This window comes from Biomphalaria glabrata, chromosome 3 (genome assembly GCF_947242115.1).
Source record: "Biomphalaria glabrata chromosome 3, xgBioGlab47.1, whole genome shotgun sequence".
Lineage (NCBI taxonomy): Eukaryota > Metazoa > Mollusca > Gastropoda > Planorbidae > Biomphalaria > Biomphalaria glabrata.
The window spans coordinates 22,635,142-22,649,599 of NC_074713.1; the positions used below are offsets into that span (position 1 = coordinate 22,635,142).

Genomic DNA, 14,458 nt, shown 5'->3' on the forward strand with positions numbered 1-14,458 from the left:
ACTTTAGTTCTTGTCAGTCAACTGTATTGTCAGCATACCCCACAATGACAAGTTCAGTTCTCTTTCGTGACACCCCACAAGGTCAAGTTTAGTTCTCTTTCATGATTACCCACACAAGGTCAAGTTCAATTTTCTCCCATGGCACCACACAAGGTCAAGTTCAGTTCTCTTTAGTGACACTCCGCAAGGTCAATACTTTTTTGTGACACTCCACAAATTCAATTTCAGTCCTCTTTCATGACACTCCACCAGGACAAGCTCAGTTCTCTTTGGTGACACTCCGCAAGGTCAAGTTCAGTTCTCTTTCGTGACACTTCACAAAGTCAAGTGCAGTTCTTTTTCGTGACACTCCATCAGAACAAGTTCAGTTCTCTTTGGTGACACTCCACAAGGTCAAGTTCAGTTCTCTTTCGTGACACTCCACAAAGTCAAGTGCAATTCTTTTTCGTGACACTCCACAAGGTCAAGTTCAGTCCTCTTTCGTGACACTCCACAAGGTCAAGTGCAGTCCTCTTTCGTGACACTCCACAAGGTCAAGTTCAGTCCTCTTTTGTGACACTCCACAAAGTCAAGTGCAGTCCTCTTTCGTGACACTCCACAAGGTCAAGTTCAGTTCTCTTTGGTGACACTCCACAAAGTCAAGTTCAGTTCTCTTTCGTGACACTCCACAAGTCAAGTGCAGTCCTCTTTCGTGACACTCCACAAGGTCAATCTCAGTTCTCTTTTATGACACTCCACAAGGTCAAGTTAAGTTCTCTTTGGTGACACTCCACAAGGTCAAGCTCAGTTCTCTTTTATGACACTCCACAAGGTCAAGTTTAGTTCTCTTTGGTGACACTCCACAAGGTCAAGCTCAGTTCTCTTTTATGACACTCCACAAGGTCAAGTTCAGTTCTCTTTGGTGAAACTCCACAAGGTCAAGTTCAGTTCTCTTTGGTGACACTCCACAAGGTCAAGTTCAGTTCTCTTTCGTGACACTCCACAAAGTCAAGTGCAGTTCTTTTTCGTGACACTCCACAAGGTCAAGTTCAGTTCTCTTTCGTGACACTCCACAAAGTCAAGTGCAGTTCTTTTTCGTGACACTCCACAAGGTCAAGTTCAGTTCTCTTTGGTGACACTCCACAAAGTCAAGCTCAGTTCTCTTTTATGACACTCCACAAAGTCAAGTTCAGTTCTCTTTGGTGACACTCCACAAGGTCAAGCTCAGTTCTCTTTTATGACACTCCACAAGGTCAAGTTCAGTTCCCGTCTAGTGTATTGTCAGTATACTTTAGTTCTTGTCAGTCTAGTGTATTGTCAGCATACTTTAGTTCTTGTCAGTCTAGTGTATTGTCAGTATACTTTAGTTCTTGTCAGTCTAGTGTATTGTCAGCATACTTTAGTTCTTGTCAGTCAACTGTATTGTCAGCATACCCCACAATGACAAGTTCAGTTCTCTTTCGTGACACCCCACAAGGTCAAGTTTAGTTCTCTTTCATGATTACCCACACAAGGTCAAGTTCAATTTTCTCCCATGGCACCACACAAGGTCAAGTTCAGTTCTCTTTAGTGACACTCCGCAAGGTCAATACTTTTTTGTGACACTCCACAAATTCAATTTCAGTCCTCTTTCATGACACTCCACCAGGACAAGCTCAGTTCTCTTTGGTGACACTCCGCAAGGTCAAGTTCAGTTCTCTTTCGTGACACTTCACAAAGTCAAGTGCAGTTCTTTTTCGTGACACTCCATCAGAACAAGTTCAGTTCTCTTTGGTGACACTCCACAAGGTCAAGTTCAGTTCTCTTTCGTGACACTCCACAAAGTCAAGTGCAATTCTTTTTCGTGACACTCCACAAGGTCAAGTTCAGTCCTCTTTCGTGACACTCCACAAGGTCAAGTGCAGTCCTCTTTCGTGACACTCCACAAGGTCAAGTTCAGTCCTCTTTTGTGACACTCCACAAAGTCAAGTGCAGTCCTCTTTCGTGACACTCCACAAGGTCAAGTTCAGTTCTCTTTGGTGACACTCCACAAAGTCAAGTTCAGTTCTCTTTCGTGACACTCCACAAAGTCAAGTGCAGTCCTCTTTCGTGACACTCCACAAGGTCAATCTCAGTTCTCTTTTATGACACTCCACAAGGTCAAGTTAAGTTCTCTTTGGTGACACTCCACAAGGTCAAGCTCAGTTCTCTTTTATGACACTCCACAAGGTCAAGTTTAGTTCTCTTTGGTGACACTCCACAAGGTCAAGCTCAGTTCTCTTTTATGACACTCCACAAGGTCAAGTTCAGTTCTCTTTGGTGAAACTCCACAAGGTCAAGTTCAGTTCTCTTTGGTGACACTCCACAAGGTCAAGTTCAGTTCTCTTTGGTGACACTCCACAAAGTCAAGTTCAGTTCTCTTTGGTGACACTAAACAAAGTCAAGTTCAGTTCTCTTTGGTGACACTAAACAAAGTCAAGTTCAGTTCTCTTTGGTGACACTAAACAAAGTCAAGTTCAGTTCTCTTTGGTGACACTAAACAAAGTCAAGTTCAGTTCTCTTTGGTGACACTAAACAAAGTCAAGTTCAGTTCTCTTTGGTGACACTAAACAAAGTCAAGTTCAGTTCTCTTTGGTGACACTCCACAAGGTCAAGTTCAGTTCTCTTTGGTGACACTAAACAAAGTCAAGTTCAGTTCTCTTTGGTGACACTCCACAAGGGCATTTTTTGTGCCACTTAATTTAATGCTTCAATTTTGTAACCATTGGTGACCATTTCATTTGTATGTTATCAATACTCAAACATGCATTTATGACCACATTACAAATACATACATTTTTGTCCTTGAAAAAAACAAACTCCTACTGGATGGTCGACACCTCTGTATTAACCGGTTACATGTATCCTACATGTAGCCAGGATCAGATTTACCACAGCATAATAATGTCTTTAATTCCAAGGGTAGGTAAAACACTTTAAATTTTAAAACATGCATAATAAATATTTTTTTAACGGTAGGCTACTCAATCTTTTCATAAATTTGACATGCTTATCTTCTTATCTTATATAATACAGACGTTACTTCAAAAAAGAAGATGATTACGTCCTACGCGTCATGCATTTAGTCATGCATATTAACCAATGACTTAAATTCTGCCAAGTCACTGGTTTTCCTGGCTAGCTCAGGCAACCCATTCCATGCTCTAATAGCACTAGGGAAGAAGGAGTATTTGTACAAATTTGTCCTAGCATATGGGACGAGGAATGTGCCTTTATCTTTGTGTCTTTCAGAGTATTTTATTAAATTTTGTTTTTGTATTTGAAGATTATGGTTCAGTGTTTTATGTATTATTGCTACTTTACTTTTGAGCCTTCTGTCCTGAAGGCTTTCTAAATTTAGTGATTTTACTAAAGGTGTTACTCTAGTCAAATGTGAATATTCGTTTGTTATGAATCGCACTGCTCTATTTTGTGTCTGTTCTAGTTTCTTAATGTTTTCTTGAGTTGAGGGGTCCCAAACAGAGGATGCATATTCTATTATTGGCCTAACCAAGGTTAAATAACATTTTAGTTTTATGTTCTTATTTGATTTATAGAAATTTCTTTTAATAAATCCTAATGCTTTGTTTGATTTTTTTGTAGTTTCATCAATATGTGGATTCCATGACAGTTTTTCATTTATTATAACACCTAGGTATTTTGCGTTTTTAGTCTGTGTTACTGGTTTGCCATGAATAAGATAAGTGGAATTAATTTGTTTTAGTTTTTTTGTTACTCTTAACAACTGACATTTTTCTGGGTGGAAAGACATGCTCCAATTTGATTCCCATTTCTGTAATTCATCTAATTCTCTTTGTAAAATATCTGTGTCTTGTGTTGTTTTTATTGTTCTATATATTATGCAATCGTCTGCAAATAATCTGACTTTTGTTCCTGAACTAATGCAATTTGGTAAATCATTTATGTAAATTAAAAATAGTAGTGGACCCAAGACTGTTCCTTGAGGTACACCTGAGTTTACTGTTATCTGTGTTGATTTAGAGCCATTTATTATTACAGTTTGTTCTCTCCCTATCAGAAAATCTTTAATCCACTGATGCAGTGGACCATTAATGCCGAAATATTTTAATTTTTTAAGCAAACTATGGTGGTGAACTTTGTCAAAAGCCTTAGAAAAATCTAGTAAGATAGCATCTATTTGTTCACTATTATCTAAACCTTTTGAAAAATCATCAATTAGTCCTATTAGTTGTGTTTCACATGATCTATATTTCCTAAAGCTATGTTGGTATGGTGTGAGGACATTATGTTTGTCTAAGTGGTTTATGATGTTGCTACATATTATGTGTTCTAGGATTTTACATGCTTTCAGATTTAATTAGTTCACTTTGGTTTCTTATAGTTATAATGTTTTTTGTTTGTTGTAATGCACAAATTGTAAGACAAATTTCCATACGTACAATAAAGATTATTATTATTATTATTATTGAAGCTTGAAGAGGGCAGGTGCCTGAATTGGGTCTCTCCCCACTTACAAAATCTGGCACTACGGTTGCAAACATAACTATTATCTTCAATTAGGATGGAAATATTTCAAGCGATAAACAACAAAAGGGACACAACCAATGTTATTTAACATTTTTGCACAGTTCTGCTTCCGACGCATGTTCGAGCAAAAGGTTTATCCATGTTAAAGACTCGTATTGTTTTGCGCCGTTGTAAAGTAAAGCTGCAGAAGTTTTTATCTAAATCTTTAATGCGCTATTAAGAATTCAATTTCTTTATTGTCTATATCGTGCTTTAAAATAAATTCACCAATTGTCTTTTGAGAAGCACGACGAGACACATAAAAGTGATAACGAGTTTCTGTTTATACACATAGATCTAATACAAAGTAAACCTAATGCGACGCACCTGGGCAAAATAAAATGTGTGGCATAAAATCTTTTTATTATTTGTGTTGCTGACATTTTGAAATAAATATCTAATCCAGTACAATCTGAATTTGCTTTGCTAGAACATATAGAACGCATATGAGACTTAAAAAATAAAAACCCTGTTGATACTAAAGAAAGTAGATTCTAAATAACCAGTAACATAGCAGGCTGACATGTTGGAGGGGATACCTTCAAGAAGTTGTACGTTTCCAATTTAAATTAAATAATATCAATACATGAAGTCAGGTGGGCCTAAAAAGACCGGAGTAGTAACAGAGCAGAAAGGAAGGGGTATATCTCTATTTCTTAGTTATAAAAATTCTTTGCCTTACTGTTATTTTGATGCAATTTTATGAAAATTTCCTGACAGATACCTGTTACACTTAAAAGTAAAATTATGAGGCAATTGGCTGTCCATGCAAAAGTCTTGGGCGAAATCTTCAATGCAAGCAGAATGATTTAAAAAAATAAAAATAAATGGAATACTAATTACCAAAATGTGATGATTACAGTAGTTGCTGAACTATCTAAATGAAACTAGGCTGTAAAAGAAACACACGTTTTACCTAAATTTATTTAATTTTTAACACTGTGCAACAATGTTAAAACAAACAACTATAAATGTATATTGATAAACTCTGAAATTAAAACAAACATTTTTACCCCCAATTAAAATGGAATTACATATGAATTCATCATATTATTTTAATGCAGAGAAATGTTGCTTTTTTTTTTTGTAGGTACCAATTTCTTATTCAAAATACAGTTTTTAGTACCATACATCAATATGTCATTCACACTTTAAAGACATATAAATTACTGAAATCACAAACCATCCACATGGCTGCCTGGTCGTGCGGTTTGCGCGCTGGACTGTCGTTCGGATTTATCGATGGTCGAGGGTTCAAATCCTGCCCGCTCCCATACCCCATCGTCCTGAGGGAGGTTTGGACTAGGAAGTAAACTATCTTCAACTCTGAAGGAACATCCGAAACATGTAAAACATTTTTACAAACAAACAAACATTCTGTACTGACTGCAACAAAACAAGTCTGGATGAAAATATTTTTATGTACATTTTAGCAAGTCTGTAGCTAGGATTCATAAGGGCATCTTTATTAGTACCCACCAATTAAATCTGATATTTCTATGCTGTTACATTACTAAATAATGAACAAACTTTAAATCATCCAAAAATGATTGTTGAAGTTGCTGCATTGTTTGAAGAAGTTGTCAGTAAGTAATAAAATGTTTTATTTATACTTTACATATATGAAATACTTTACAAGTATGTTGCAAAAAAATTATATGCACTAATGTCTAGAGCCTAATGTTTCATGGATATATCTTATTATGTTATACCATATGCCATTTCTTTTTTTGTACCACTCATAATATGTTTCCAATTGAACTCAACAAAAAAAAATCTGTGACAAATTTCCACAACAACTGGTATCTTACTTACTATCAAACTTAGTATGTTTTTGAAAAGGAAATAAAATAAATGCTACTTAGGTTTTAAAACTAAAACAAGCAGATATTTTATGTTTGCTAAATAATATGTTTGACAGCGATATTTGCAAGCAGCAGAACAATGATGTATTTGGAAAAAACTAGTAGAGTTAATAAACTAGTGCCTACAACCTACAAAAAAAAAACACTAAAAGATAGTAATGGTGATGTAATACAATAATTAAGAATATACATGTATCACATTTTAAAAATATTTACATGTTCAACAATTTTTCTTTTGTTTTTAATATAGCAAGACTAATGAAATGAAATTACTGGAATCCGCCTTATTGCTTATTGGAAGCAATTTGATAATTTCATTATTTCTTATTCTCCCATATAATGGCAAGAAATGTAATAATTTTATTATATCTTACAAATATTTTGACTAATTAATAATGTAACTAGGATAGTACGTAGTAAAATCATTATCATCTTAAAGTTTGTTCATTTAATTTAGAATGTTGACTGATCTCATCCTGTTGTGCTTGTTGATCCCTAAGAATCTTAGTTAGATCTGCCTGCAGTGAGAGCTGGTGAATATTTTGAGCTTTTCTCTGCTGTCTTGCCAAGTCATTAATAACACCCTCTCTGAGGCGCTGAAAAAAATTAAGTAACATACCATAGAAAAAAAAGCTTAAAGGAGAAAAAAAGTACTATTTAACTATGGAGAGCTTTGTATTTATAGTTTCTTGGTCTAAAAGAGCCTTCTCAATCTGTGAGATGAGAGTATGGGGCACCTTTAAGTCATTAGACAAAGGCTGGCCAGATGTACGTCAAAATTAAGACATATCCTCCTTTCCAAGTTGGTGTCCTTCATCTGCTATGCATTGGCCTAAAGTGTAATAATATCCAGTTTTTACTCTCCTTAACTGTAAAAGTGTATTATCCATCAATAAAATGCTATTCTTGATATTTATTGAAGACAAGCATAGGACATAATCAGGGCAAGACTGGCTATACAGGCAACCGGGCAAATGCCCAGTGAGTCAGTACCCAAATGGTCCTGAGTGTTCACCAACTGGGCCACTTTGAATGAGAATAAGTAGGTTACCATAAATGTGATTGGTATTCTTTTCAAAAAAGAACTTAACAGATTATTTACTGTGTAGTACTAAACACATACTCTTGTAATAATGGAACCATCTACTGATAAAAACATGTACCATCTTACTGGTAATTTACAATCCTCTAAATACTCTATCGATTTTAACAAACAACATTAGGTTTATATTTTGTATAGTCCTGTAAAAGTTGCATTAGTTTGAACATACTCTGGGGATTTTATTTACAAGACGGTGAGCTTTTAAATTAGTAATGAATTTTCGGGTATAGTTGTATATAATAATCAATAGATCCACTGTTACCAAGAATGACTGAAATATAGTCTGCATAGTCAAACGTGCCTTATATTATTAGATTGGTTTGAGGCAAGATCGCAGAATTTCCCTGCTACGCATTTTACACCGTTAGAATCAGGAAAGGTGTGAGAAGAATAATATGAACAGGACGATGACTATTGTGAGTGATGGAGGTGAGAGCAAAGAGAGTTATCTTGTAATAACTGTTCTAATGGTTTTATCACTGAATTTTAAAGGAGTACAATTTAATTTTGAGTTAGTCCTTACACAAGTAACTTGTGAAAGAAGTTTTGGCACGTTTAAATGTTTAAACATGAGGAAAACACATTTAAAAAAAAGCAAGGTTTCATGTTTAAGGATGTTGATAAAGTTTGTTGGGTTCTTCAAGATTGTCATTGCCAGAAGTGGTAATGAATATAACCACTCCATTACCTATAAAATGCTTCCTAATGGCATAATATATACCTCAAAAACCCTAGAGACTGACAACCTGTCCAGCTCCTTGCTTTCATGTGTGGCTCAGATATATTGAGTCCAGCAGAACATTTTCACTAATAAGAGAAGGGGCGAGGGTGATTAACTGGCGCCTATACCAGTAAGCTTTGGGGAGGAGGGGTTTGTTAGACATGGCTGGCTAGGAGAAGGAAAACTCTGAATTCAAACCTCTGCTGCCTTGCAGCTATACACAATCATGGGAAAGGCTTCCTCAGGAAAAAATCAGAAGCTGGTGACCCTTATGCAGTTTGCAGCACTCAGTGCTACACCCAGGGAGAGCCTGCGATGCCACTGATACCAAACTGTATTGGTACTTGTCATTCTTCACCATAATTACAATGGAAAATTTCTGCATTATAAATTTCAGGGTGTAGCCAAGTTTCTGTTCCTGCTATTAAGTCTGCCTTCTCTCTCTCTAATAAGATTTCTAAATATGCTGATTTGTTCTTAATTCTTTTAAAGTTTATAACTAGGGTTTAAAGGTACTTGGGTATTAGCCTACAGCTTTAGGTGTATTTGATGATGTATGTATTGCTGGTGCATGAGTATTAATAGATTTATTTAAGAGGAGACTGAGGAGTGGATCTTCTAATGGTTAGTGAGCTTGATTTGGGATGGTGAATGTTTAAGATGTTGTATATATATATAGCCTATATGGGTTAGAAGTGTCTGCATCAAATATGATCAAAGTCAAAGGAATATAAAAGGTCCCAATGTTAATTATTAATAATTGATGTAGCCTAGCTGCATGGTACACGGTGCCACAATGTGACTTTGTTGCATGATTCAAATGTTGCATGATTCAAGTCATTAAACACACAATAATATTATAATTAATATAATTATAATAGAAAAAGTGACACACAAGTATCACATTGATGATTGAAATTTGAATGACCTTTTGGCACTTTTTGTTTATTTTATAATTTTAATCAACTCAGCTGACTCAAGACTTCAGTCAAAGTCGTCTACCTAGGTCGTCTATGTCTAGTACTAGTTTTAAAGTTTAGTCTAATAAAAAAAAGTAATTTAAATATAGATCTATTATTCTATTTATAGTCTATATAAAATATAATATAGTTATAGAACTTTAGACTTTACTAAACTAAAACTAAATGAAGTAAATGACTAAGACTCTACTTACTTCTCTATCTTCTTTTTGACTTTTGTGAACATAGTAAATTACTCCAACTGTAAAAGTCACTGATGCTGATAGCACTATGTAAGCTGTTTTAGACATTGTCAATGAAAAAGATTATTTATAAACTTTTAACTTTTAATGCTTTATAGAGGCAGACATATTTGTAAGGGAATTAATCGAAATAATAGTTTGTATAGATAAGATTGATTGTTAATTAATTACCACCCTTTATTAAGAAATAACCATAAAGTCGATAACAAATTGGCATGCCGAATTCCGACTCGAGAATTATATAGTATAGATCTATATATTTAGATCAAACTTTGAAGCTGATTTAATTTTCTTTTTTTTTAAATACATTTTGGAGATTTCTACGTTCTACACGAAGTTGCAAAGGGAAAAGATTGTCTCTCGAGACGTCAGATGCCTCAGACAGACGTCCTACAATCAATTAAGTGAACAGTAGATGCACAATCTAGGCCCCATGGGAGATTCGAATCCTGACTCGGGCAGAGTTGTGTTTACTGGCAGCACGGAAAAAACTTCTCCTAGATACCCCCCACTCCCCTACTGGTCAACAAACAAGATTGGACAATAGCGGCTTAGCGCTCTAAGCATGAAAGTAGCGCTATATAAAAGCTATAATTTATTTATTTTTTTAATATGTCAAATTCGGTTTTTCTTTTATATGTGAGCGGCTAGGGCCTTTAAAAATATAAGGAGGTAAAAGGCTTAGCGCTCTGAGCATGAAAGTAGCGCTATATAAAAGCTATAATTTATTTGTTTATCTATATATATATATATATATATATATATATATATATATAATTATCTTCTTCCCTAAAGAGTTTGGACGAGAAGAAGAAGTAAAGGAAAGATCACTCTCTTATTTCTGCTTTTTTTTTTTTTTGAGTTTTCAAAAGATTTAAATAATTTCCGGATATTTCCATGACTTTTTCGTATATTTTGTTACAAGTTATAAAATGGTTTAATTTAATAATTTACAGAATTAGTGCGGGTCCTTTGAAAGTGCAAGGCACACTGCGGTCACATAGGGGCCTAAGGCCGACCCTGCAAAATAACGGCGTATGTTACGCCGTGTGTCGTCGTTTATTATAATATGTCAGATCCGTTGTTTTTTTTTTTCCCTCGCAGCTAGGATCTTTCAAAATAGAAATGAGGTAAAAGGAACTATTTCACGACAGTGTCAGAGATTATTTAATCAATGAATCAGTGTTGCATTTGGCGTTTATATGGAGTAGATCAAGTTAATACTTTAAATACATACATTAATACATTAAAACTTTGCTTGTTGTTTGGAACATATTAAGTGAGGAAAAAAAAATTAAGCAATGTTTAAATCACAGATGTACAAGGGCCTATAGACGTACAGGTCTGTGTTGACCTTTTTAGACATCTAATATAATAGATTTAATCCTTTCCAAACGTTATCGTTCTGTAAAGGCATTTAAGTTTTGGTATTTTCATTGTTGCTCTTTCACGGTAATTCAAAAGGAGATAAACTTAAAGAATATTTAGCAAATCAACATTGACATCTTTGCTTATCTTACATTTTAAACCATCGTTTGAAAAATCGAGCAATCAACATTAGGCTATTTAAAAAAGTAAATACTAGTTTATAATTCTTTATAATAAAAGTTTTTATGTGTTAATTAAGTTATTACTTTGTCCAGACCTATCATCATCTTTCCTTTGTGTACTTCGTGGAACATATATTACATAGGGCCTTAGTAAAAACACGCCACTCTCCACTGTCTCTTTCTCATTTTGTTTTTAAAGGCCTCCCAGCTCTTTCTTCTCCTCTCGGCTTCATCTAAGTACATTGCGTAACCTCGTTCTTTTTGGTCTTGCCCTGAGGGTTTCACTCTAAGGCCTGTCTAGCTTTGTTGTTGGTATCTTTTCTAGGGCTGTGACCAATCTATCTCCAATTTCTCTGCCCCTCTCTGTCCATCCATCTGCCACAGTTTGATGTTTTCTATTTTGTAATCCCGTTGTATTTTCAAGATATTTCTCAGGCATCTGTTGATGGACGTCTTTTTACTATGCATATTTGATATAGCCTTTTGAACCATCGTTTGTTACTCTATTTAAAAAAATATATTGCTATATTTGAATCGATAGGAGTTTTAACTACACTAATTAAATACAATATCGATATTGTATAAAACGTTAAGCAGTTATATACTTTCAAAATATAGGCTAGGTTAGGCCTTTGTTTCAATGCGTCATTTTGTTTTACAAAGCTTATATCAACTCACTCTGTCAGTCTGCTTGGGCGTCAAATATTAGTAAACTCTCTCTCTCTCTCTCTCTCTCTCTCTCTCTCTCTCTGTGGCATTTTACGTTTCGAGAGACGATTTTTTTTTACCTTTGCAATTTCTAGTGCAACTAAAGAGACCAATCCTTCGCATACACAGCTGCGGTCCCAGTTTGGACATCTGTTATTATATACCAGCCAGGCACTGTTGCACTTTCACCTTTCTTTCTACTTCTGGTGTGTAAGCCATCTGCTATCCAGGACCCTGCATTTATGCTTGCTTTGTTTGTAAAATGTTTTACATGTTTCGGATGTTCCTTCAGAGTGGAAGGTAATTACTTCCTAGTCCAAACCTCCCGTAGGAAGACGCGGGATGGGAGCAGGGTTTGAACCAGGGACCATCGATAAATCTGAACAAGTCAAGCACGCAAACCGCACGACCAAGAGGTTCTAGCCAGTGCTTCTTTTCCCCAATTTTAAGTGTCGATTTTGAAGAGTTCATGTCGATTTGCATATATCAGTTTACCTTAAAGGTGGGCGACCAGCGGCTCTCCTGCCTTCTCTTAGATCACCATACAGAATGTCTTGTGGTAGTCAGCCTCACTAGCGGATCCAGAACTTTGGAGTGGGGGGGGGCGATTTTTTTCCAAACCCTAACCCCAACGCCCAGTAAACCCTAACCCTATGCATAAATGTGCGTACAGCACACACACACACACACACACACACACACATATATATATATATAGCATTTCTCAATCTTCGGCGAAAAACAAAACAACTGGGGCAGTGCCATAAGGTTCTCTTGTGTTCGCCTCGACGCCAAAAGCGTTTTCTTGATTTTTTCACTGCAGAAACGTATTCTCCTGACGTCTACAGCTCATTATTCATCAATGGAGTTCGGGGCGAAGCCCCGACGCCAAAAGCGTTTTCTTGCATTCTTCACTGCAGAAACGTATTCTCCTGACAAGTACAGCTCATTATTCATTAATGGAGTTCGGGGCGAAGCGCCGACGCCAAAAGCGTTTTCTTGCTTTTTTCATTGCAAAAACGTATTCTCCTGACATCTACAGCTCATTATTCATCAATGTAGTTTGGCGCGAAGCCCCGACGCCAAAAGCGTTTTCTTGCATTCTTCACTGCAGAAACGCATTCTCCTGACAAGTACAGCTCATTATTCAGCAATGGAGTTCGGGGCGAAGCCCCGACGCCAAAAGCGTTTTCTTGCTTTTTTCACTGCAGAAACGTATTCTCCTGACATCTACAGCTCATTATTCATCAATGGAGTTTGGCGCGAGGCCCCGACGTTAAAAGCGTTTTCTTGCTTTCTTCACTGCAGAAACGCATTCTCCTGACAAGTACAGCTCATATTCATCAATGGAGTTCGGGGCGAAGCCCCGACGCCAAAAGGTTTTCTTGCTTTTTTCACTGTAGAAACGTATTCTCCTGACATCTACAGCTCATAATTCATCAATGGAGTTCGGGGCGAAGCCCACACGCCAAACGCGTTTTCTTGTATTCTTTACTGCAGAAACGCATTCTCCTGACCTAAAGCTCATTATTCTTACTATTAAAACAGGACCTTTTGAATAATGTTGTACTTTAAAAATATTCTAATATGAATTTATAGGCCTATAATACATTGCAAATAAAACCGATTTGTTCCTTGAAAAGATAGGATACCCCACATAGGCCTACTTAGATTTTTGCTTTGAATATCGCCACCGAAAAAAATATTATTCGATAAATAGTATTCAAGTAGATTATGAAATTAATTGTGAGTTATAGTCCCAAATTTATTTAACTAGGAAAATATCAGATTGAGTAAATGTTGGAAAGAGGCGACTAAGAAAAGATTAGCTGGGATTAGAACTCATCTCAATCATGACTCTTATACTGAAAAATTTTGTTTGAATTCTAACTTTTCCAATGCAAAGTCTTTCTTAAAATAATTATGATAAATTCATGGGAAATTACATAAACTTTGTCTGGAAAGGGAAGGGGCGGTAGAGTGACAATGATTAATCCTCGCTCCTTTAATAATTTCTGCTAAAGATTGCATTTGGCATTAAAGAATAGGGGTGGGGCGACTCGATATAAGAATTTAATTTATAGTATATATAAATTATATTAGTGACAGATTTTTTAAATTTTGTAATTTCTTAACTATAATACAAAAAGAATAAGTATTGATTTGTCCGATGGGGGAATTGCGATTGCATGTATCGCCCCTCCCACCTGGTACAACCCTTTTTCATTTAAATTTACTAATGATACAATTTGAGATTAGATTGTGGTACGACATAATATACAATGGGTTCACATATCAATACATAGTTTATATTATATAGATATTAAACTAATTTTGTTCACAAACTATGATTCTCCACAAAAATAGGACCGCCCCCCCCCAGCACTCAGAGGGCTAGAGTGGGGAGGGCAGTACATGCAATCGCCCCCCCCCTCACCCCACCGAATCGGCCAAAATATCAGAAAGGGAGCGACATATTATAAAATTTATATATTTATTGAACTAATTTTGTTCACAAACTATGATTTCTCTATAAAAACGGACAGCCCCCCCCCCCACTCAAAGGGTTTAGATGGGAAGGGCAGTAGAGGTAGTCGCCCCCCCCCCCCCCTAAACCAATCGGCAAACAGGGAACGACATAATAGGCCTATAAAGATTGGCTAAAATATCAATAACAAATCTTACAAATATAGATATTTAATTGATTTTGTTAGCAAGCTGTGATTTCTACTAATAAATTGGACC

At 35.9% G+C, this 14,458-nt stretch overlaps 1 long non-coding RNA gene across 1 annotated transcript; it reads right to left on the reverse strand.

Moving 5' to 3' along the window:
* Positions 1-5,451: 5,451 nt before the first annotated feature.
* LOC106056864 (uncharacterized) lies at positions 5,452-9,878 on the reverse strand. The gene is made up of 2 exons (XR_001215768.2): positions 9,408-9,878; positions 5,452-7,006 (listed from the first exon to the last, which is right to left on the reverse strand). It is a non-coding gene; the product is annotated as an uncharacterized LOC106056864 (long non-coding RNA).
* Positions 9,879-14,458: the final 4,580 nt, after the last annotated feature.